Source organism: Halichoerus grypus, chromosome 4 (assembly GCF_964656455.1).
Source record: "Halichoerus grypus chromosome 4, mHalGry1.hap1.1, whole genome shotgun sequence".
Taxonomy (NCBI): Eukaryota; Metazoa; Chordata; class Mammalia; order Carnivora; family Phocidae; genus Halichoerus; species Halichoerus grypus.
The window spans coordinates 2,694,197-2,717,631 of NC_135715.1; the positions used below are offsets into that span (position 1 = coordinate 2,694,197).

The 23,435-nt window shown below is 50.6% G+C and overlaps 1 protein-coding gene and 2 long non-coding RNA genes across 4 annotated transcripts in view; 1 reads left to right on the forward strand and 2 right to left on the reverse strand.

Moving 5' to 3' along the window:
- Positions 1-23,435, reverse strand: part of COL4A2 (collagen type IV alpha 2 chain) — a 169,083-nt gene that overhangs the window by 63,005 nt on the left and 82,643 nt on the right. The window lies entirely within an intron of this gene.
- On the forward strand, positions 8,765-16,628 carry LOC118534950 (uncharacterized). The gene is made up of 3 exons (XR_004916975.2): positions 8,765-8,938; positions 15,679-15,749; positions 16,344-16,628. It is a non-coding gene; the product is annotated as an uncharacterized LOC118534950 (long non-coding RNA).
- Positions 17,586-19,101, reverse strand: LOC144381551 (uncharacterized). The gene is made up of 2 exons (XR_013446835.1): positions 18,188-19,101; positions 17,586-17,758 (listed from the first exon to the last, which is right to left on the reverse strand). It is a non-coding gene; the product is annotated as an uncharacterized LOC144381551 (long non-coding RNA).

A 23,435-nucleotide genomic window follows, 5' to 3' on the forward strand; every position in this document is an offset into this window, starting at 1 on the left:
ACCAAATAGTCAGTCTGAGCACAAGTATTGTACATAGTGGTGAAGCCGGGGTATTTCACATCTTCAAAGAATGGGGGAAAAGGGGGCTGTGGCCCCTTGTTTGTCCCCTCCTCCTTGAGGAGGGTTGTGCTGGAAGGTGGGCAGTCCGACCTTGGAAACACGAATCCTAGGCTCACCCTAGGCTAGTGCTCAGGGGCCTCTGCAGGCTACGTTTGCTGTAAGTTTGGGGACAAAACAGGCTTTGATTCCCATTTTTATGGATTTCCCCCAGTTGTGCTCAGTTCTGTTTGCAGCTGTTAGGCTATCACCGTCTTGTGATGACGCAGTCCACCCCTAAGGCTTCAAATGCCCCTAATCACGGTGAGGCTTGTAGCTTGTCAGTGTTTACATGAGCACCCTCTGGGGGATAAAGTGTTGTTCCTTAGCACCGTCCTTGTTACTGTCTGCAAACTTCATCTCCGTCTGGGGGGATTATCGTACGCAGACAACTAGGAGGGGGCATCTGCTGTCAACCAAAGCAGAATGCATGTGTCTTTGAGATGAAAACCCACATTCTCTTTGTGCACTCGTTCACCTTTTCCTCGATTCCCTTTGCTGGGAAAAGTGATAGCGACATCATGTACTCACTTTCCTGCCATTGTCAGGGAACTTCTCTTTAGCCTTTGTTTCTCGGATGGGAAGTCTGGCTTTGGGAATAAAACCAGTCTTTCCTTTTCTGGAGCATGCTGTCACTGTGAAGTTCCCATAAGACTAGCCATTTTAAAGGGCTCCCAGCACATTCACAATGCTCTCTATCCACCAGCTCTGTCTGGTTCTAAAACATCTCCATCACCCCAAAAGGCAACCCCGTACCCACCAAGCAGTCACTCCCCACCGCCCCTACCCCCCCCAGCCCCTGGTCCCCAGGCAGACTGGCATCTGCCCTCGGTGTTGATGGGCTCTATCCACTCTGGGTACTTCCAGTACACAGAGTCACGGTATGCGGCCTTTGGTGCCTGGCTTCTTCCACTTAACACAACTTTTCTGAGGTTCTTCCGTGTGGGAGCACCTCCCAGTGCTGCATTCGCTTTCATTCAGTGGACGGATGACCACAGTTTGTCCATTGGTCCGTTGACGGACATTGAGGGTGTTTGCACCTGAGGGCTGCCGTGGACAGTACCGCGGTGGGTACGCACACACGGTTATTTCTGGAGCACCTGTTCTCAGCTCCTCAGGGTATAAACTTAGGAAGGGAGTCGCTGCACCTTCTGGCAATTCTGTCTCACTTTTGGAGGCCCCGCCTTGCTGGTTTCCACAGTGGTCGTGCCGTGTGCATTCCCAGCAGCAATGTGTGAAGGTTCCAAATTTCGCCACGTCCTTGCTGGCACTTGCTTTTTTCCATTTTTCAGAATTATAGCCATCGCAGTGGGTGTGAAGATGGTGTCATTCTGAAGAGATTATCTTGAGCTTCTCACAGATGGATTTTTACAAATTCCATCCAGCTTCCGCCCTGGGGAAGGGCCAGGAAGAGTCTGAATTCGACCTTTGTCCCCCGGGACTGGACCCTCGCTCTTGCCCACAGGACACACCCTGTGAGGCTGTGGCTAAAGGGGCATTGACGTCAAGGTCAAGGACCTTGCTATGCATGTTTCAGTCATCGGGTCTGAGAGTTCCCCGAGGATATCCTGCCCGCCCGGGCACCTAGTGTGTTTGTAAAGAGCGGCTGGAATGACCAAGGAACGAAAAGGACCTTCCTTTCTGCTAAAATGACCATCAACTTCCATCCTGAGTGGGAAAGTCACAGTCAGAAAACCTATTTCCAGCTCTTCCCTTCCTTCTGTTGGAAGTGATGTTAAAAACAAAAATTACCCCAGGAAGTGCAGGACTCTAGTTTGAATAACTGCACAAATCTCTAAAGCTCCTAAGATTCTTGCAATCTAATTGATAAAAGTATTTCCACAAAATGTTTGTCAAAAGCCAGCAGACACCGTGGAAAGGAGAGACCATGTACCGTGACCCCCGCCCACCAGTCTGATTCATATCCATGTGTTACTTGCTGGGAAACAGGACAAAGATAAGCACCATTTAATTATGTATCTTCTGGGGTGAAGCACTGTTACAGGTCTTAAAAAAATGCTTATCTCATTTCACCCCCATGCCACATGCATACTGGCCACGACCCCCACCTGAGAGGAGACAACAGGGGCTCGGGAAGGTCCTGCACAAAGAGCCAAGTGTCACACAGGTCTGGGAGTGGGCGATCCCCAAGCCTTCCGTCTGCCATCACACACCGCTGGGAGTAATGGGAGTGGGCGATCCCCAAGCCTTCCGTCTGCCATCACACACCGCTGGGAGTAATGGGAGCGGGCGATCCCCAAGCCTTCCGTCTGCCATCACACACCACTGGGAGTAATGGGAGCGGGCGATCCCCAAGCCTTCCGTCTGCCATCACACACCGCTGGGAGTAATGGGAGCGGGCGATCCCCAAGCCTTCCGTCTGCCATCACACACCGCTGGGAGTAATGGGAGCGGGCGATCCCCAAGCCTTCCGTCTGCCATCACACACCGCTGGGAGTAATGGGAGCGGGCGATCCCCAAGCCTTCCGCCTGCCATCACACACCACTGGGAGTAATGGGAGCGGGCGATCCCCAAGCCTTCCGTCTGCCATCACACACCACTGGGAGTAATGGGAGCGGGCGATCCCCAAGCCTTCCGCCTGCCATCACACACCACTGGGAGTAATGGGAGCGGGCGATCCCCAAGCCTTCCGCCTGCCATCACACACCACTGGGAGTAATGGGAGCGGGCGATCCCCAAGCCTTCCGCCTGCCATCACACACCACTGGGAGTAATGGGAGCGGGTGATCCCCAAGCTGCATCAGCACCACCTGGGAGCCCGCGAGAAATGCAGAGTCTCAGGCTCGGCCCAGACCCTCCTGAGCTGCAGTGAACACGACCCCCAGGAGGTTACTTTGTGCAGTAAAGTGTGAGGATCACTGCCTGATACCACCCTCCTTCCTTTCCCGACATTCTTATAGAAGGACTGGTATCTTTTAATAAAAACCTCAAGCATGAAGTTGGATCTTAGAAGAAATGTTCCTCTTCCTGCACCAGGCAGAGGAAAATGTAATATTTATGTGTGTTAAGGACTATTTCTAATTCAATTTTCTGGGTCCTGTCTGCAACAGACCAGAATAAACTTTGATCCCTGGGAGGATGGACGGTTGCTCCTCACCTCTCCCTTCTTGAAACCACTACGGGAGTATGTGTGGGATCCGGGGTCAGCCTTGGAAGCCGAAGTCTGCAAAGGCGGAGGGAATGAGTCCAGACTTGAATCCACACTGCTTAAATACCACGGCTGTGGACAGAAGGCACTTCAAGCCCTGAGGCACTTACTGAGCTTTCCTGCACGTGCAGTGTTCACTTCCGAGGAAAGGCAGACTACCCCAGCTACGGGCACACGTGGAGTGACTCCGGACCTTCAGACCCTGACATACAGGAGCAGGACTGATGACCATCCGGGCCTGGCAAGGGTCGTCTGCCATTCACGCAACTCCAAGGGGTGCCTCTTTCTACCCGTAGCTTATCAGCCTTACAGGACACAGTGGGGAGGAGGGTAAAAAGAGCTTCCTCCATCAGGGACGGATAAAGAGGAATGTTTCCAAGGACAAAGCCCGCTTCACTGAACATCAGGATTTTTAATTTATGTACAGTATTTTCCTGGTAGAACAAGCTCTTCATGACTTATTGGCCAACACGTGAATAGTAGGAAATCCCTTCTCTTTCTGAAGTCTGCTTTTCCTGTCTTGCCTTTTATGGGCAGCGGGCCCCCGCAGACACCCCATATCCTCTCCAGTCCCCTGGGCAGCCCCTCCCTTCCTCAGCTGTTGGCAGTGTGTCCCAGGCCTTCCCGGCCCTCCCGACGCTGTCCTTCTCCATGACCCTCTGGGGATTCCAGCCCAAGCCCCAGCTCATTCGAAAATACGTAAAACGGTCCAGAAGCTGGGAAGGACTGCTTTTTCGGGATCCAAAAAACCAGTTAGAGTGAACCACGCTTCTTAGGAATAATCATTACCATTTGTGAGCAGTTCTTGTGACGACCGTGGCAGGATGAACGAACACCGTGTTCCAAGCTAACGCTAACGTGGAGGTGTTTGCACGGTGCCTACACAGCAACAGCCGGCGAACAAGGGGCAGCTGCCTAATCCACGGGAAGTGGACGGAGCTCATGCTAAACCTGCCACCTTTTGTCTAGAGTTTCTTACTCGATGTAAGAGAACATCAGCCCCGCCCGCGGTACTCTTCCAGATTAAGGACCCCACCTATGTGAGGAGGGACTGTACGGGCCTTGGGACCCCTGCTCTCCAGAACCATGTGGTACAGTCGTAGCAGCAGATCTGGGCAAAGGGGACACATCGGCGTGTAAGGAAACAGAGCCTGACCCTGACCTTGCTCCACGTACAAACGTGTGGTCAACGTGGGTTGTAGGCCTGAACATAAGCGCTAAAACTCTAATCTTTCTAGAGGAAAACACAGGGAAGAGTATTCGTGACTTTGGGTTAGGCAAACATTTCTAGATGTGGCACAAAGATCATGAACCATATAAGAAAAAAGTTGAAAACACTGAAAGGTTTGATCGTAAAGATACTGTCAAGAAATAAGGAGCAGGCCGCAGACTGGGGGACGTACTTCTGATAAATGATTTTTGTCCAGAATACAGACAGGACACCCAGAAACCAAGAATAAGAGACAACCCAAGTGAGATCTGAACAGGGGCTTGCTCAGAGAAGGCGAGCAGATGGAAACCAAGCGCACAGAAGCAGGTCTGCTCCGCTAGCCACCAGGTAGGTCCACGGTAAGGACAACTGTGGCCCCGGATCACACAGGCAGACTGCCACGCGGGTCCTGCAGGGGATGTGGAGGAACCCGCTGGTGTGGATGCAGAATGGGGCAGCTTCTCTGGAAAAGCGTGGCGGTTTCTTATAAACATACGCTTACCGTAAGACCTGTAGGTAAACGTTTATAGTGGCTCAATTTATTTGAGCTAAACCCCAGAAACAACCTGAATGTCCACTGGCTGATGAGTGGACCAACTGGTACGTTCACACAGCGGGCCACTGCTTAGCCTCATGAGCACAGCGGTGAGGACGGATCCAGAGGCGTTCCACTAAGAGAGGGAAGCACATCCCGCCCGTCTGGTTGATAGGACGCTATGCTGTCATCTGATTTACGCGACATTCAAGAGAAGGCAAAACCAGGGACAGGAAACAGAGCAGTGGTGGCCAGGGGTGGGGATGGAGGGAGGGAACGGACCCGGTTCATATCGCGATTCTGGTGGTTACTACATAGCTGTACTCATTTGTCAGTATTCACTGAATTGCATGGAAAAGCTATCGTGATAAAATATCCTAAAAACAAAGGAACAAACAGAAAAGGAGTAAAGCAGAGTTTCAGAAGACAAGGCCTGACGTTCATAGGCACATTTCACACGACCAAGTCCTTCTGGTACATCCCTGTAAGTGAATTTACAAGATAGATAATGTTTTGGAAAGAAAGAAGAGCGGACACTTTCAAAATGCCTTGTTAAAAAACACTAAGTCCAAAGCTTTTTCTGCAAGGGAAATGAAAACAACAACAACAACAAAAAACAAACCCACACAAATGAAGGCCTTGTCCGGAGTCCGCATCTGGAATCTGGTCTGTGGAGCGCAAGGTGGACAGAAAGGGGAGCCGTCCAGCACCCACCCGCTGAGCCGCAGACCCGGAAGCGGGTCAGGACCAAACCAGGTTCAGGAGCCGAAGACAGGTCCAGGACGTCCCTCGCCTCCACGGGGCACAGTCCTCATGAAGAACAAAACCAGACGCGTCACCTGTATTGAGACGCCGCTCTACAGTTTTACCTGAAATGATCTGACGGACGGATTCACATTTTAAAGCAGAGAAACGATGGGTCATCTCCTGGTTCCTACCCATAGGAGCAAAATGTCTGGAAACTCTGCTCCTTATTCTAAAAATAGGCAGCACGTGGGCCGTCACACTCGATGGCCTTTACCCCAACGTGAGGCCACGCTTTTTATAGTCTGGATGTGATTCTGCCTGGCATATGTTGGAGAAGTTGATCTTCTGGGAAAGCCTTCCCTGGCTTGCAGCAATAAATACATTTTGTTTGTCTAAACGTGGTCGCTTGCCCAACACACCGACAAGATTTCCCAAGGCTCTTGTCCTCCAAGAAGACGCGGAGTGGCGTGTGGATGAGCTGAGGGCCCCGGGAGCACAGATGGCAGCCGAGAACGGGCTGGAAGGGCAGACTCTGGGGCCACGGGCCGCCCCTGGCAGGAAACGCTCTTTCTAACTGAGCACCGACTGCATGGAATACAGTATTAGTGCCCGGAGCCTCCTCATCGAGCGGCCCTTCTGTCCGTATGAGATCGTGACACAAGGGCTCTTGGCTACACGTCCACATCAGAAAGTGACAACTGGGGTAGGAGGCGATGCTGGAGTCACCAAATCCTGCAGCCACAGTAACTAACAGCTGTCCACACAGACGGCCTCGGCGGCAGACCCTTTCATTCCCACGTGCCATCTGCACGTGGCAATCCCTCGCTGGTCTCCCCGATCATACTCCTAGGTCACGCTCGAGGGTCACGTGACTCCCAGTAGGCCCCGAGAGCTTCTGTCCTTGCCCTGCGATTGGGCAACAGCCCCGGGAACGCTGCCTGCAGACAGGGGTGCGGGGGGGGGGGGCGGTGCAGGAAACACCCGCGTGCGGGGCCTCCAGATGCCGGCCTCCCTGCCGAGGTCATCCACCAGGCCGGCGGGCATGCAGAGCACCGTTTTGGTGAGAGTGGCACAGACCAGGAACGGAACTGGCAGTATATCCATTTTGCATTTAGACTAAACACACTCACATGAAAGAAAACTATTCTTGAGGTTGGCATTATATTGAGCTGGTCTGTTATGAAAAAGAAATTTGGCCAACAAAGGGAAAAAGGTTAAGGGTAAGGGAGGGTTCCAACTTGGCTGTGGCACACATTTTTTTTTTGCCCTGTTAATCTTTATTTGAAATATTCCCAAATAGGGCCATTTTGAAATAGAGATCCACGTTTTCTGTCATCAGAAGAGGGGACTTCCTCCCCTTCCTTCTCCTCCTCCTTCCCTGGCTTTAACCTACTTATCTGTTATTATATTTTCACGAAAGTGATTTACCATTTCCATTTTTGAAAGACTTTATTTCTACGTTTACAGCACCACCTGTGGTTTTGGTGCGAGGTTGTGTGGGTTCTGCAAGCTCAGCACGCCTCGCCCCGGGCCCCCTGCGGCCCCTCCTCGGCCTCGGTCTGTCTCTTCCAGACGATCGGTCATGCTGGCGGCATCCCCGGCGTGTCCTGCAGCGAGTCCGGCTTCTTTCACCCACACGACGCAGGGGGCTCGCCTGCCCTGCTGTGTGCATGCACGGTCATGGTGTGTCTTCCGGTCCCCGAGGAGAGTTCTGTCCCAGCCCACAACTACGATTTGTTTACCCGTCCGCTCGCTGTGGGGCCTTGTTGTTGCCTCTGGTTTTTGGTGCACATGCATCTGGCTGCTATAAACTCTCAGGTATGGTTTTTTTTCATATGGACACATGTTTTTGTAAATACCCAAGAGTGGGATTACCGGGTCAGGTGATAAGAGTCTGTTTAACTTTATCAGCAAGTTGCAGAACTGTTTTCCAGATTGGCTGGAGCACTCAGGGGAACGCGGCTCAAGGGCAGCGACTTGAAAGGCTAACGTCTGAAGCGGCTGGCTGGTCGCCTCGAACCTCCGCAGGGGCAGGGAAAGACAGGTGAGGAAAAAGTTTCTACTGCACAGAAACTCAGGAGAAACTCAGCTCCAAACGCCTCACCTATGGCATGGATTTCATTTTATTTCGGGTAAAAGAATGTTCCCTTCCCAGATACTGTACAAAGTGCATGTCGGTCTTTGTGGTCCAGGGGCACGGGCCTCATCTTCTAGAAGACTCTCCTAGGCAGTGACAGTCATTTCAGATTAGAGCAGCATCACGCCACTTTTCAGATCGGCAACTCTGCTTCTCCACCGATAACCGCCTATTGCTTTCCCAAAGGCCTCACTGATTATCCAATTTGGGAGGCACCGCAGAGAGCACAGGGGGGCAGGTCCTCAGAGCAGCGAATCACTTCCCCTGGAGCTCACTAGCGGGGGGGGGGGGGTCCTCAGGCCGCCCCAGACCCACTGAATCGAATCGGCGTCTCCACAGGATCCCGGGTGACTGGGCTTTGCTTCAGAGCTTGAGAAGACCAGCCCAGGTGTGGTCTCCGCCCCAGGACGGGTCTCGGCTGGCTGCCAAAGCCTCAATTAAGGGAAGTCTCAAACCTCAAGAATTTCTAGTCTAGCAGTTTTGGGGTGGGGAGGAAGAGCCTGGAAATCCGTATTTTTGACAAGGTCCCCCAAGCAACTCAGATGCATCGCCAGGTTTGGGAGCTGGGAATAAATCTAATTCTCACACAGGACAGGGGAGGAACAGCCCAGGGAGGTGAAAGGTCTTAGCGGCAGCTCTGCGGACCCTCCGCCCGGGAGCACTTCAGCACGTCCTTCTGATGGCCGTGGCCGGGGGACCCCCACTACTGACCCTCTGAGGCCGTACTGGTGTTTGTCAACTGAGGGCACAGCCTTCTAAGGCCTCCTCTCGCTTCAGAACCCAAGGATGGCCCCCTCAGCCCCTTGCACAGAGGCCCGCGTGAGCCTCCTCAAAGTGGACGGGAACTGGAGCCCCGCGAAATGCCTCAGGATAGAATTTTCCATATTTTCAGCCTTTATAATACTTGTACTTCCAGGGGTTAAAGAAGCAAACTCCTGAAGGTCAGAGACCTTATTCCATGATTGAGAAAACCACAGCAGGGGCCACACTGTTCCCTCGGGTTGTCTGTCTCCCCTTCTGAGACCTCGCGAAGCCACCCCGAGGTGAGTGATTAGAGGCTTTAAGAGAAGCAACTACGTGGATGCAGTTAGGCATTGAAGTGCGGGGCGAGCTGTGGAAACGCAGTGGGTGCGGGTCACTGCTGTGGGCACTGTCCTAGCCCGGAGGCCTGTAAGCCCTGAAGGCTGAGGCTTCCTCTGACTGGTCACCTGAGTCACACGGACAGGGCTCCTGCGTGAGGAGCCACGACGGACACGCTCCCTGCCAAGTGGCATGACGGACATTTCCAGCGCCAACGCCCTTTACCCACGGGCGCTGGGAAGAGGCGTTCTACGTTCAGTCCCTTTGGTGACCATCACAACGAGTTCATGATTTCTGGGGCACTTCTGAAACACAGCGCCAGGGGGTAACATGGTGGAGGGCTCTCACCCTCTGGTTCTGTCCCCCAGTGTGCCATGCGGGGCACCTCCAGCCTTAGATCCTGGCCTCGCTCTGCACCGGCCCCGTGGCGTTGCCGAGGGTGGGTCCCGCTAGGTGATCTGGCTCTGTCGGGGGGAGTGCGTGCCGAAAGGAGACCCCCCAGACTTGTGGGAAGGGGCGCCAGCCTTATCAGAACTGTGGGATTGGATAAAGAAAAACCATCTGCTGAAGTCAAGAGCTAGGACACAAGGCCAGGGTTCTGGAATGCCAGGACTCCCTCCTCCAGGGATTTAGTTCTGGTAATATTTGAACCAAGCCGTCTGAGGACAACTGTGGGTGATGCACGGAACACGCTCAAACCATTTAGCACAAATACTGTGACTCAGGAGGAGTAAAGGTTACGGAGGAAAGGGCTGAGTTTGCCAACACGGGTCTGTAAAAAGCTGTAAGAGGAACATTTTCAACACTTCCTGAACGCTTCTGTTTTAGAATAAAAATTTAACTTTCCGTCAACAGAAGACACCTTCTTGCGGCCTTCTAGGCCGTTTGTTCTGTTCCCGGGGCCGAGGAAGGCAGGTGGGCAACGCCTTGCAGTTCCCGTGGCCAGCACTGGGTGGCAGTCAGCCGCGCTCTTTGGGAGCAAGACCCCGCCCCACTTCCGACTTCAGATTTGCTGCGTCCAAGATTTTGTGACTGTTTTGGGTTACCGTGACCCCCCTCCCCGGAACAGAGCGCAGGTCCCTCCTTTGTCATGGAGCGCGAACCTCCCATGGGGAAAATTCTGATGAAAATTTTCACTGCAGGATTCCAGTGGTGTCTAAAGAGCGTATCCAATTCCGTTCTTTTCACAGGGTGGTTGAGCTAACAGTAATGAATTATTTCATAATTCCCTTCCCTTTTGACTTGCCCAGAGGAAGGGGTTCTAAGTAGATACAGATATCGGAGGACCCGACAGACGCAGACCCAGGGCAGAGTTCCAAGAGATGGCTCCCCGTGTGGGCCCGAGCCAGGAGAGCAACCTACCGTCCCGGAGCAGAGAGCATTTACGTACGCGAGGTGTGGAGACCCTCCAACAGCAAAGGGGTTTAATGCCCACAACACCTCTGTGAGGCAGGTGCTGTTCTCACCTCCATTTTGTGGGTGAGCCACGGCCCGGAGGGGGGCTGGTGCCCGGCTTCTCAGAGCCCTTCCGGAGGGCCTGCCGCTGTGCCTACGACCTCCACTCGAGGAGCGGGTATGACTTTGGAGCCTGAACACGTCTCGTCCACTGACCGCCACGAGGCTACAGTCAGGCCAAAAGCAACGGACCAGTGGACGGAAAGAAGCCGACGTATGCCCGGGCTTCACGCCGACCCAACAGAACAGAGCCCGCCACAGCCCTGGGTGATGACCTAAGATCTGCTTTTCTGCTGAAACCCAACACTGCTGCTCGGTGGCCGCCATTTCACGGCTCATTACTCCCCCTCCTGCTAGAAAGCGACCAGGGCAGAAAGAGAAGGTGAAACTCAAACGAGTCACTTCTGTTACTTTTTAGCAACTCCAGTCAAAAGGTATGCAAGGGGGGCTGGGGGGCTGCAGGGGGACGGGCGGAAACATCAGGACACCTGGAGGGGGGCAGCTAGACGGGCCCCGTGGCCGCGCTCTCTCCAGCGTCCACGCACACCCCCAAGCCAGCGGACTTCTCAACGGATGAGGAGGCTTTTCTTGGTAAGAAGACTGAATTGTTGGGCATCGCCCGGGCAGAGGCTCAGCGGGATCTTGGAGAGTAAGTTTTCAGATACAGGGAAGTTGCTGGAAAATCAAGCCAGGCCCTGCTTCTCGGGGAGAAGGCCGTCGTGGCCACGAAGACTGGGTGACCTCACGGAACCCGAGCCAGGACAGCAGGCCCCGCACTGCCACCGCCGTCCCTGATGGTGGCGGGGCTCCGCTGGGGGGAGGAGGAGCCCGCGGCAGAGCGGGTGGCCGCTTGGTTGCAAAGCAAGTACAAAGGTGTGAAAGTGACTTCTGCTCGGATGTTGCTGGGATATTACAAGAGAGGCTGGTAGCTGTTTCTGAGAGCAAGCGTGAGAGAAAGGGACCCCTCGAAGATGGAAGAGGTGCTGAAGGAGAAGCGGGCGGGGACTCATGACCGGAGGCTTCCGGAAAGGGGGGGCCCAGATGTCAGCACCAGAGGCAGAAGTCTACGCATCGGGGGTGAGGGGGTTTCCACGTTCCCTAAGCCCACGGGGCTGTCCAAGCACGGGATGGTCTATCAGCGGCCGGGTTACACGTGTGGGAGCTGGAAGACCCCTCAGGATGTCAGAAGCACCTTGAGGCACCTAGACACATCTTTACCCGTGGACACATGGAATGACAAGCTTGGGGACAGCTCCTAGAGAAAGACGTCGCCTACTCTGGGCCCCGAGTGGTCCGGACCAGGTCACACGGCTAGTTGGTGGGGAGCGGCCTGGCGTGTTCTCGTCCGTTAATCCTGCACACTCCACGCTGCCCTTGAGTTTGGTGCTGGGGAAGCTTCCCTGGCAGACAGGAAAGCAGCTCAAAATTCAGCCTTCCTTATTCACATCTTTAAAAGTATCTGATATTCTGGAAATTGTTCCACAAAGTGTTTTTGCCAAGATGTTATCAGTAGTAACCCCTAGTGCCCCCGTTTCTGGAGCTCCTGGCCAGTCAGAGCCACGTGACGCACTGTCACCGGGCGCAGGGTGCGTGTGTGAGCTGGACGTCTGAGCCCGCCGTCAGGGGTAAATCCCGCGAACAAAGGGCTGGCGCTCAGTCCTGCCTGACACTGCAGATGGCTATCTGGACATCCTGGACTTCCCTCCGAAGACTCCCCGGCCTGGAGTGATTGGGACGGACACTGAACACACATCCGCAATTAAAAAAAGAACAACAAACCACGAGAAATTGATCTTTTTTCAGTCTGGTGGAAAGATAATGGATGGCTCATTTGTGCAGACATGAAACCCGGGGTCCTGGGCGGGAGGAAACCAAATGACATTAACATCCATTCCAGAGAAGTGACTCAGCTGTTGCACTGTTCTCATGACATGGGGCAGAACAGCCTCCAGAACATTCGTTCCTCTCAAAGGCATTTGTTCAAAAAAAAAAAGCAATTTTCATCCACAAGATGGAAGGCAACAACGCAGGAGAGCTCCATCTCCAAGGCACACACTCGCTCCTGGTGTGACCCCAGGTCATCCCAGGTGACACGTGAGGATGCCCACGCCTCACTCAATACACAGGGAGCGATTATGGGGACACACGATACATGGTCCTAGAGGAAGTGTGATCAACACAGTAAGTCCCTGCTGTCTTCGGGGTCAGAATACCCACGTTGTAGCTCATCCACCGCTCAGCTGGAGTCCAGCATCTTCATGAGATGCCCCCAGAAAGCCTGGCTCTCCGTCTTAGGAGCTGTCCCCCCGTGTCTGTCTCGTTGTCCGCCATCATCGTGGCCTCTGGGTTGGCCGTGCTCCGTGTGTGTGAGCAGCCCGGGGGGCGGCACCGGGGGAGGGGCTGGGGCTTCTCTCTGCACCCGCATGGCCGTGCGCCAACGGTGGCCCGGACCGAGACGGCAGCTGGCTGGGCCACCGCTGCGTGCAGCCCCGCGGGGTCCCTCGGGCGGGACTCAGGAGACGCCTCGGGGGAGGCGCCCAGCTGCCCTGCCCTCACCCCTCGGAGTGTGCTTCGTCACTCTGGGAAGTGTCACGATTGTGAGCAGCTTTCCTGAATTCAGACGGAACCCGGACACGTTCCACAGTGACTTCTGGTCTCCCACTCACACCTCGAACCCGTGCGAGCTGCTTTCTGCCCCACCACGGGACGGGATGCAGTGGTGTGAAGGCTGCTGCAGGCCTTCTGTGGCCTTCCAGATCCTTGGAGCGCCTGTTGTGGACGTCAGCTCTTGCCGGGGTCTCTCTGCACCCCCAACCTTTGTGTGTCCCCTTTCCTGGTCCCCGTCCTGTAAAGGACTGGGCTCTGCCGTGACCCCTCTTTCCTTTCGCTCCAGCTGGGGATGCTGGTCCACTCTCCCTGCATCAGGATGCCTGGGAGGAGCCAGCCCCCATCCCACAGCTGCCCCTCTGCCTACAGACCCGCACACACTCTAGACCCAAAAGTGAACTTGCTACCTTGTTTCCTCCAGCCCTGCTCCCTTGAGCAAGAACCCAAGAACAGCGAGCACCCGTTCTCCTTCTCTGTCCCTCACTCAGTTCACAGCAACCCATCCATCTGGACGCCACCACTCCCCGTCCACCCACGATGAGCACGGGAGCGTGGCGCTCTGGCCTCCAGGGCCATCCCCTACCCCGCCCTGGCAGCCCAAGGCTCCAGCCCTCCTGCACCTTTCAGCGAGCAGGACTTATTAGTCAAGCAGTCCGCTGACCTCATGGGTGCTCTGATCCTAAATGGAGCTAGAAGTCCTGCCAAGGGGAGAAAAGTATAGACACAGAAAGGAGAAGAACATGCAAGAGAAAACAAGAGATAAGCACGATGAGAAGTCAACCTCTAGCAGTGCAAGAGGGAAATCAGCTTGGCTTATTAATAAATTAAAGAACCACCATGCCCTTCTAAGTTTGTAACTAGACTGTAATACCTTATGCACTTGCCCCCCGTAATTTAACCCTGCCTGGAACGCGCCCCGAGATGGGCCTGGTTTCCTGTTAGAGCAGGTCATGCAACCGTGGGATTGCACGCAGACCACCTCGACTCGTTTACTGGCACGTTCCTGGTTCCAGTGTAACTTGCTGAAGACCGACGGCACGGCTGTCCTCGACGAGCCTTTCCTGCTGGGCGGTGTCCTGCACCCGACGAGTGCTGGTGAACCCATGGCTTCTCCCCACTTCTGCGCGGACAGAGAAGCCCCAGGCCCGCATGGCTGAGGCCCCTCCCCCCGCTCCCTGATTTCAGACACGCTGCTGGTGACGAACGCGCTATCTGCTCTCCATCTGGGAGTCACGGGCAATGCTGTCCTGGGGTTACGAGCTGCTCAGTTCAGCAGTGATAACTTTGAGTCAAATATTCCTGTCTGTCAAGCAAAGCACGTTCTCGGAAGCCCCCATCTGACATGCCAGGAAGGATTTCAGGAGGCAGAGCATGGCATGGCTCTTCCCTCTGATAGCGACTCACTGGAAAATGGTCTCCAAGTATGAATGGACCTCCATATCTTTAGCGGCTTTTCAGCTCAGCCTTCCAAGCTCATGTCCACGACCACAAAAAGGCATGGAGCCAACCCCTGCTTGCTCCTGGGTTCTCCGGGACACACTGATGGGCGTGGAAGCCAAAGGCCCCTGGCTGATGGGCAGAGACATCTGTCTCTCTCTCCCCTCTTAAAAATCTCCAGAGGGGCACCTGGGTGGCTCAGTCGGTTAAGCGTCTCGGGTCATGATCCTGGAGTTCTGGGATCGAGTCCCGCATCAGGTTCCCTGCTCAGCGGGGAATCTGCTTTCCCCTCTCATGCTCTCTTCCTCTCTCAAATAAATAAATAAATAAATAAATTCTTAAAAAGAATCCCCAGAAACTAAAAACCAAGGGGGAAAAGTGAGGTGATTGCAAATGGTCTAAAATGACTCAACTGAAACTTGTGAAATTCTAGAGCCGCCGTTGCGGCGTCTGAACAAAGAGGGCAGGTGCACGCACTGGGGCTGCGGCACACAGGCTGGGCTGTGCAGGGGGCCGGGAATCCCACCTGGCACTGCCGAGCACGCATCTCCCAACACACACATATGAGACCCCGGCATCCCCAATGCCTGGTCCTCAAGAGTCTCCATCACCTGTCCCACCCTCCCGAGCACCTCCGGGGCACCTGTGCATGGATGCCCTGCTGGCCCTCTGAGCAAAGTCCATCTTCCAAACACAACCCACTGGCCTGATCTCTGAAATGATCTGCCACGTTTGGATTTTACAGGGCTTGTATAATTCCTCCAGTCCACACCTCCCACCAGCTCCACCCTCCTCCCCCTTTCTCTTCTCAACCCCTTGCTTTAAAAATGGTCTTGACTCCATCCTTCCTCCCGAGGCACGTGACACCGCAGACCGGTCCCCCTTCTTTCTCTGCTCCTTAAAAGGAACTGCCCCTCAGACCTCCACCTCTGGCCCCTGCTCTCTTCCATGGCTGAGCCCATCCAGGGCCTGTCTGTGTGACGTCACCCTGGGCGTCACCCCCACCAGGGTGTGCCGGGGGGCACCTCACTTCTGGGCTAGGAGAGCGTCCCGCCGTCTCTCCCGCCAGGTGCGCCTGTGGGTGGGGGGGCGCCGTGCCTCTGCAAATCTGCATCTCCTCCCCACACCACAGTCTTGCACGCGGGCTTGTTGAATACGTGAACGATTATAACAGATTGAGTTTCATGAGTCTTCCATTTTCCAGGAAGAGCAGAACTTTCAAATACGTGTCAGACCCGAAGAGTGCCACTGACCCAGAAAGTTCACCTTAAAAAGGTAATTAGATTAAGTAAGAGAAATCAAAATACATCCTTAGTAGACGTTTTGCTACCTTATCCTTTTTTGCTTTGAACAATAACTGATTCACAGAGACACAGTTTAAGGGCTTTCAGGCCAAGAGACCCTCAAGGTGTGAGTGGCTATGAACTTTAGGTCAGCGAGATGAGAAGTCAAAGTCTGGGCTGCTCAGAAACAGAGCTGCTTAGAAAGTAACAGAGCTGAATGTTTTCCTAAAACAAAATGTGGACTGTGAAGAAGCTCTTTTAGAAATAAGTTTTGTTTCTTTCAGCGCCCATGGGTGGGCAAACATGCCAATGAAACCCCACTGTCTCTTCTCCACACATCCAATTAGGTACCCTTGAGTTCACACCTTCACGAAATGGCTTATGCCGTGTATTTCACGTTACTTTAGTTTACTCTGTTTTCCATTGTAAAGGACATGGATCATACTAAAATGAGTTGATCTGGCTCCTTTGAGCAAAGCCCAAACCAGCACAAAACACGACCAAACCCCCATCAAGTACAGCCTCAGTTTGAGTCCTGATGATGCTTTTACCTGTAAACTTGCTCTCTGCTTCTCCCTCCTCCCAGACTAACGAGGTCATCAGGACTGCATTGATGGAATAAACAAATGGATCCACATTTACAATAAAAAGCAAAACCAAACAACTGTGGATGAAACCCTTGGTTACAAAACTGAGCGTTGCTAAACCCACCCCATGGTCGGGACAGAAGTTGGAAATGTGTGGGTGTGTTCTCAAGGTCTTAGAAAAATTCAGGAAGTCCAGCAGATGTTTTTTGTTAAGGGGCATTGGAAGCCCCAAGAGCTACATCTTTTTTTTTTCTTCTTAAAATATAAGTTTATTTGTGAGACTGTTTTTCCTCTTAAGTAGTTCTCTGCTAAAACTTACAAAGCGGAATGCTGGCCAAAGTGTGGAACTCATCAGGCTTCAGGGAGCGACTCAGAGTGTGTGCTCATGAACGTGAGAATCCCTACAGGAGGCAGAGATCCAGGTCAATCATCTGAAACATTTCATTTTTTGAAGAGCCCTTTTCTCTGATTTATTGAAGCAGAATGAGGACTTTTTCTTTAATCTAATCGATCATAAGTAGTATTGTGCACATTCAGAGGTGACCATATTTTCCTCCTTTGTAAGATGATCGAATAGGTCATAATGATAATTATACTGTTGTGTGTGTGTGTGTGTGTGTGTGTGTGTGTGTTTGTGATATAAACACTGATAAATGAGGATCACATTCAAGGACCCAGAAATCAAGTTAGTGGAGAATATCTAAAACACTGGGATTTTCTGCTCTCTAGTTATAATTTTGAACGTATGCTTGAACACCTATGAAATGATACTTCTCTTACTGTCCTTGGTTTGTAATCGACGTTGGGCTAGAAAAACTGCTCCACACCTCTTCTCCCAGTTCCATTTTGTAGGATATGGGCAGCAAAGGGATGGAAGTTTCCTTTTGACCAAACCTTCAAAAGCCACAGAGCAAATTAACGTCCAGAAAACATCTAACATCTTATTTCAATCTCTCGTCCGCTTGGGAATTTCCCACTTTGGTTGCTCATGTGACTTGGTCTCCCAAGTGTCTATAAAAGATCAGGTTGTACAACGCACATGCACCACATGGATGAATTAAAATGGCAGCCACCACCCTGGCAGGCTGGTTAATGAGGCTGCAGGGCCAGCCGGCTCGCAGACCCTACTGAAGGTTAGAAACGCAGCTGGCTGTGTGTGTGGGAGAGCTTGGTTACTACACACGGTTATTGGGTATATTATGAATATGGAGCAAATTCAAGAACATTAGATTCTCTTAGCCTTGTGGCGATGACCAAAGTCATCAAGAATTTTAATCAAGCATCTTACAGGAGGAGTTTGTGCAATTATCAGGCTACGGAAGCCGTGACCGAAGCAAGCCTCACTGGGATCCGCCTGCCTCAGCCTGGAAGCGGTGTTTTTCCCTCTGAAGAGAGCAGGTGGCCTCTCGTATTCCTGCCAGGAAGACCGCGGATTGCAAATATAATTAGATTAAAACAAATTCGGATGGTTGTGTGGGAATTTACATTTTAAAACATTTTCATGACAAATCCCTCCCAATTTAAACCATCTTCCAAAAGTCCCAATATTATCATACATTTCACAAAAGTAGATTGCATCGCCGGGGGAATGACAGGCATCTGGAGAACGAAAGGTTTCACAAGACCTAAGCTGAAACCGACACTTGTTATTTGTCAATTTGTGGGACAGAAAATGAGTAAAATGGGTCAGATATGCAAGACTTTGGGTCTGGGAGCCAACCAAACTCACAGAGTCACTTCGACACCCATGATGGGCGAAGCTGGATTATTTCCTTCATTCCCAGCCATGCTGGGCGGGACAGCCCAGGTTTGCCCCAAATGCCAGCATCAATCTGTCACTGACCTAAAACATCGGGCAGGTTCTCCCGGCTGTTCCACGGGCGTGAGCTTCTCAGCTAGGTTTCCAGCCTCCCAGGCTTGAGGGTGAATGGGAAGAACACATTTTCCCCCGGGCCGACTCCGGGAAAGGGGTTTCAGGCCAGGCTCACCGTGTATAAAGTGAGTGTTTCTGTGAGGACTCCGTGAGCTGAGCGGCCGGCATGGAGTGTGCGATTCATGCGATTCACGGCTTCTCTCTCCTACTTCTCTGTCCTTCCACCTATGTCTACAACCTATGTCCTTCGCAAGAGCTACCGGAATACCAGTGTAGAGAGGCTGCTTTACAATGTATGTGTTCTCTTGATTTTCCTGCCAACGAAGAAGGTTCTTTCAACTAAAAACTGGCAGGGATTTGCAGTTGATCTCTTTTGACAAAATGGCCTAAGCAAGCCAAGACAAATACGGTGAGACAGTCAAGGAAGGGGAAAAAAAAAAACAAAAAACCCTCTTAAATGGATTTGGTCCAAATGAAGTGGTTTTTACAAATCAATCTAAATGGATTTGGTTGGTGGTCCCCCAGCTGGCTGGCTGGTTTCCCACTCTGACCTGCATCTGGGCTGGTGCAGGCGGGATGATCCCAAGGGGACTGTGCTCTTCCTAACTCCATTTCTAAGGCCAGCGATGGCCCTAAATTGTGTGTCTCATCTTTTGCTGACTTACATTTGCTGCTGTTAACTCAATAGGCTGCTTGAAGTCTCCTCGTAACAGAGATGCATTTTATTATTTTTAGTTGCGCTTAAGTAAATACACTTCACACTTTGTCTTTTTCGCCCTAAATCGGCGTTATCAAAACAGTCCCGGAAACAGCCAGGATGGAGAAGGGACGAGAGAAGGAAAGGGAAGCAGGCACAGAGAAAGCCAGCCGATTTTAGACTCAGATTTTTGTGCTTCTCTAAAAATAACATCAAAGCCCTCAGAATACGTATGGCCTGGGGAGGTGGGCTCCCGGGGGGGTCCGTGTTTGCTTGGGGTTTTCCCAGGGCGGACAGCTTCTTTCTCAGGTCCCACCTAGCTGCTGTCAGCAAATATCAGCCCATCTTTTCAAACAGGAGGGCTGTCAAAATGTGGCCTTAGAGAATCTTTTCATGGGGCTCAGAAGAACAAATAAACTTAAGAATATGAGAACACGGGGTGCCAGCCTCATCCTGAGTGTCCTTGGCCCCTGAGGACAGAGCTGAGTGTCTCCTCTGTGTCCAGGAAGGACTGGGAGTTGGTATAATGACGTCGGGTCTTGGGCCACGTGACGCATCATGCCTTCCACAGCGTCGCTTTGCATGTGGCAGTCCCGTTCAGAGACAGTATTTCCAGCTCTGATTTACCCCCAAAATGTCTGCTTTTCCAAGGCGGTGAAACATGCCACCGCCAGCCTGGTTCTGTGGTGACCGACAATGACAAACAGTTCACCGGGCTACGACTATAAACATATGCATCCATCACGAAGTGGAAATGAGAAGTGAGAAATTCGCTTTGTAAAGTTCTCCTCTGATGTGCTTCCCCCCAATCCAGCCCATAAATGTTGATGACTGGAATGTTCGGACAATGGGCACAGGCCAGGGCGACTGAGTAGTGGTTTGGGACGCTGACAGGTTCTTAGGTTTCGGGCCTACACAGTCTGCTTCCCCATTAGTTATATCTGGCAGAGGCTCTGTAAGGAGTAGCCCACGACTCTTCTGACGCATTTGTAAGTAAACGGACTGTAAAATTATCTTCAGACAAATATCAATGGGCTGTATAAACAGAGGACCAGAGGAGGTTTTCCAAAAAAATCTCCGACTGTCATGTAATATTAACAGGGCTACACTGTGGTCTTGGCAGCCCCGCTCCGGCCCCGAGCAACATTATGACCAAGGATGGTAAGGCTGTGAATAGTCCCGCATTAGTCATGTCCGAGGAACCCGGGCTCTCAGAAGGGAGAGCAGGCTCAGGACTTGAGGAATTCAAGGCTCCCGCTGAAACACGAAATGAAACCACAGAACATCCGCATCCTCACCAGACCCTTTTCCTAAAACTTCTCTGTGCACACGGTTTGGCATGTTCAATGATTTAAACATACGATGGAAGACAAATGTTTGCTGTTTGGAATAAAGAAGCCGTGGCTATTCAAATATCAAAGTTGATTTTATTTTATCATTGGGGTTAGAAACCATGTTTAATTCCTTCCTTCCTTACAGGATAAAAGGTCAGCCTTGTCATTTCTATTCAAAACTTGAATGGCTTAGTTTTAGATGGTTATGGAGTTTAATTACAAGCTGTTCGGTCTTTATCTTTTGGAGAGCACTAGTCATAAAAAGGAAAAAGGTGAGTGTGTTTGATGGTTTGCTAATGTAAACCGGAGTCATGAAGGCATGTTCCAGAGAAAATAAAATGATTCTATTTTCTAGAAATTGTTGCTGGCTAAATCCCATCGTTCTGGGAGCCTGTCCAAGTACAGAGCTCACCCACTGAAGTCAAGGGTAATTCCTTATAGAAAGCTACTGTGGGGGCGCACCACCCTCCACTTACAGAGTGAGAGAGACTTGCGTGCATTTTCACAAGCACCGGGCTGGCTGTTAAAAATCCCTTTCAATCTGCATTATTTAATGGCACAAATCCCCAAAGACAGATTCCCATAAAAAAAAATAATGGCGGGTCCATATTGGTTCATCAGTTGTAATAAATGTACCGTCCGAATGAAAGATGTTAGCACTAGTGGGCAGTTGGGGGTGGAAGGTGGGGGAGGATGGGGGAAGTCTCTGTACCTTCTGAACAAATTTTCTGTAAATCTAAAGATTTAAAAATAATAGAAGAGAGAAAAGAGTACATCCCATTTATTTTAGTCTCATTTTCCTTCAGGCCTTTTACTTTTTGGGGGGTTCTTACTTATTATCTACTTTATTCTATGTCCCTCAAGTGCAATTAAAGACTTGGATCTAAAGCATCAGTAGTGAAACATTTTGTTGGGAAAAAATTTTAATTATAGACTGAGTTTCATATGTAGTTGATATAATGACCACATGTAAAAAGGTGAATATGGTGTTAGAGAATGGTCGAGTTTCGTTCTTTTGCATGTGGCTGTCCAATTTTCCCAGCACCATTTATTGAAGAGACTGTCTTTTTTCCATTGCATATTTTTTCCTGCTTTGTCGAAGATTATTTGACCATAGAGTTGAGGGTCCATATCTGGGTTCTCTATTCTGTTCCATTGGTCTGTATGTCTGTTTTTGTGCCAGTACCATGCTGTCTTGGTGATCACAGCTTTGTGATATAGCTTGAAATCGGGCAACGTGATGCCCCCAGCTTTGTTTTTCTTTTTCAACATCTCCTTGGCGATTCGGGGTCTTTTCTGATTCCATACAAATTTTAGGATTATTTGTTCCAGCACTTTGAAAAATGTCATTGGAATTTTGATCTCAGATGGCATTGAAGGTATAGATTGCTCTGGGTAGCATAGACGTTTTAGCAATGTTTATTCTTCTGATCCATGAGCATGGAATATTTTTCCATCTTTTTGTGTCTTCTTCAATTTCTTTCATGAGTGTTCTGTAGTTCCTAGAGTATAGTTCCTTTACCTCTTTGGTTAGGTTTATTCCAAGGTATCTTATGGTTTTTGGTGCTATCGTAAATGGAATCATTTCTCTAATTTTTCTTTCTACAGTTGCGTTGTTAGTGTATAAGAAAGCAACTGATTTCTGTGCATTGATTTTGTATCCTGCCACATGACTGAATTGCGGTGTGAGTTCTAGTAATTTGGGGGTTGAGTCTTTTGGGTTTTCCACATAAAGTATCATGTATCTGCGAAAAGAGAGATACATGATATCTCTTCTTTGCCAATTTGAGTATTTCGTTTCTTTTTGTTGTCTGATTGCTGTTGCTAGGACTTCTAGTACTATGTTGAACAATACTGGTGAGAGTGGGCATCCTTGACGTGTTCCTGATCTTAAGGGAAAGGCTCTCATCTTTTCCGCATTGAGGATGGTATTCACTGTGGGTTTTTCATAGATGGATTTTATGAACTTGAGGAATTTTTCCTCTATCCCTATACTCTGAAGAGTTTTAATCAGGAAAATATGCTGTATTTTGTCAAATGCTTTTTCTGCATCAATTGAGAGGACCATATGGTTCTTCTCTCTCCTTTTATTAATGTGTTCTAATCACATTGATTGATTTGTGAATGTTGAACCACACTTGCATCCCAGGGATAAATCTCACTTGGTCGTGGTGGATGATCCTTTTAGTGAAACTCGACCATTCTCTAACACCACACACGAAGATAAACTCAAAATTGATGAAAGACCTCAATGTGAGACAAGAATCCATCAAAATCCTAGAGGAGGACATAGGCAATAACCTCTTTGACATCAGCCACAGCAACTTCTTTCAAGATACATCTCCAAAGGCTAGTGAAACAAAAGCAAAAATGAACTTTTGGGACTTCATCAAGATAAAAAGCTTCTGCACAGCAAAGGAAACAGTCAACAAAACAAAGAGGCAACCCACGGGATGGGAAAAGATATTTGCAAATGACACTACAGACTAAGGGCTGGTATCCAAGATCTATAAAGAACTTCTCAAACTTAACACCCAAAAAACAAATAAGTCAAAAATTGGTCAGAAGACATGAACAGAGACGTCTCCAAAAAAGACATACAAATGGCTAACAGACACATGAAAAAATGGTCATCATCATTAGCCATCAGGGAAATTCAAATCAAAACCACATTGAGATACCACCTTACACCAGTTAGAATGGCAAAAATTGACAAGGCAAGAAACAACAAATGTTGGAGAGGGTGTGGAGAAAGGGGAACCCTCTTACACTGTTGATGGGAATGCAAGTTGGTACAGCCACTTTGGAAAACAGTGTGGAGATTCCTCAAAAAATTAAAAACAGAGTTACCCTATGACCCAGCAATTGCACTACTGGGTATTTACCCCAAAGACACAGATGTAGTGAAAAGAAGGGCCACATGCACCCCAATGTTCATAGCAGCAATGTCCGCAATAGCCAAACTGTGGAAAGAGCCGAGATGCCCTTCAACAGATGAATGGATAAAGAAGATGTGGTCATATATACAATGGAATATTACTCAGCCATCAGAAAGGATGAATACCCAACTTTTACATCAACATGGATGGGACTGGAGGATATTATGCTAAGTGAAATAAGTCAAGCAGAGAAAGTCAATTATCATATGGTTTCACTTATTTGTGGAACATAAGGAATAACATGGAGG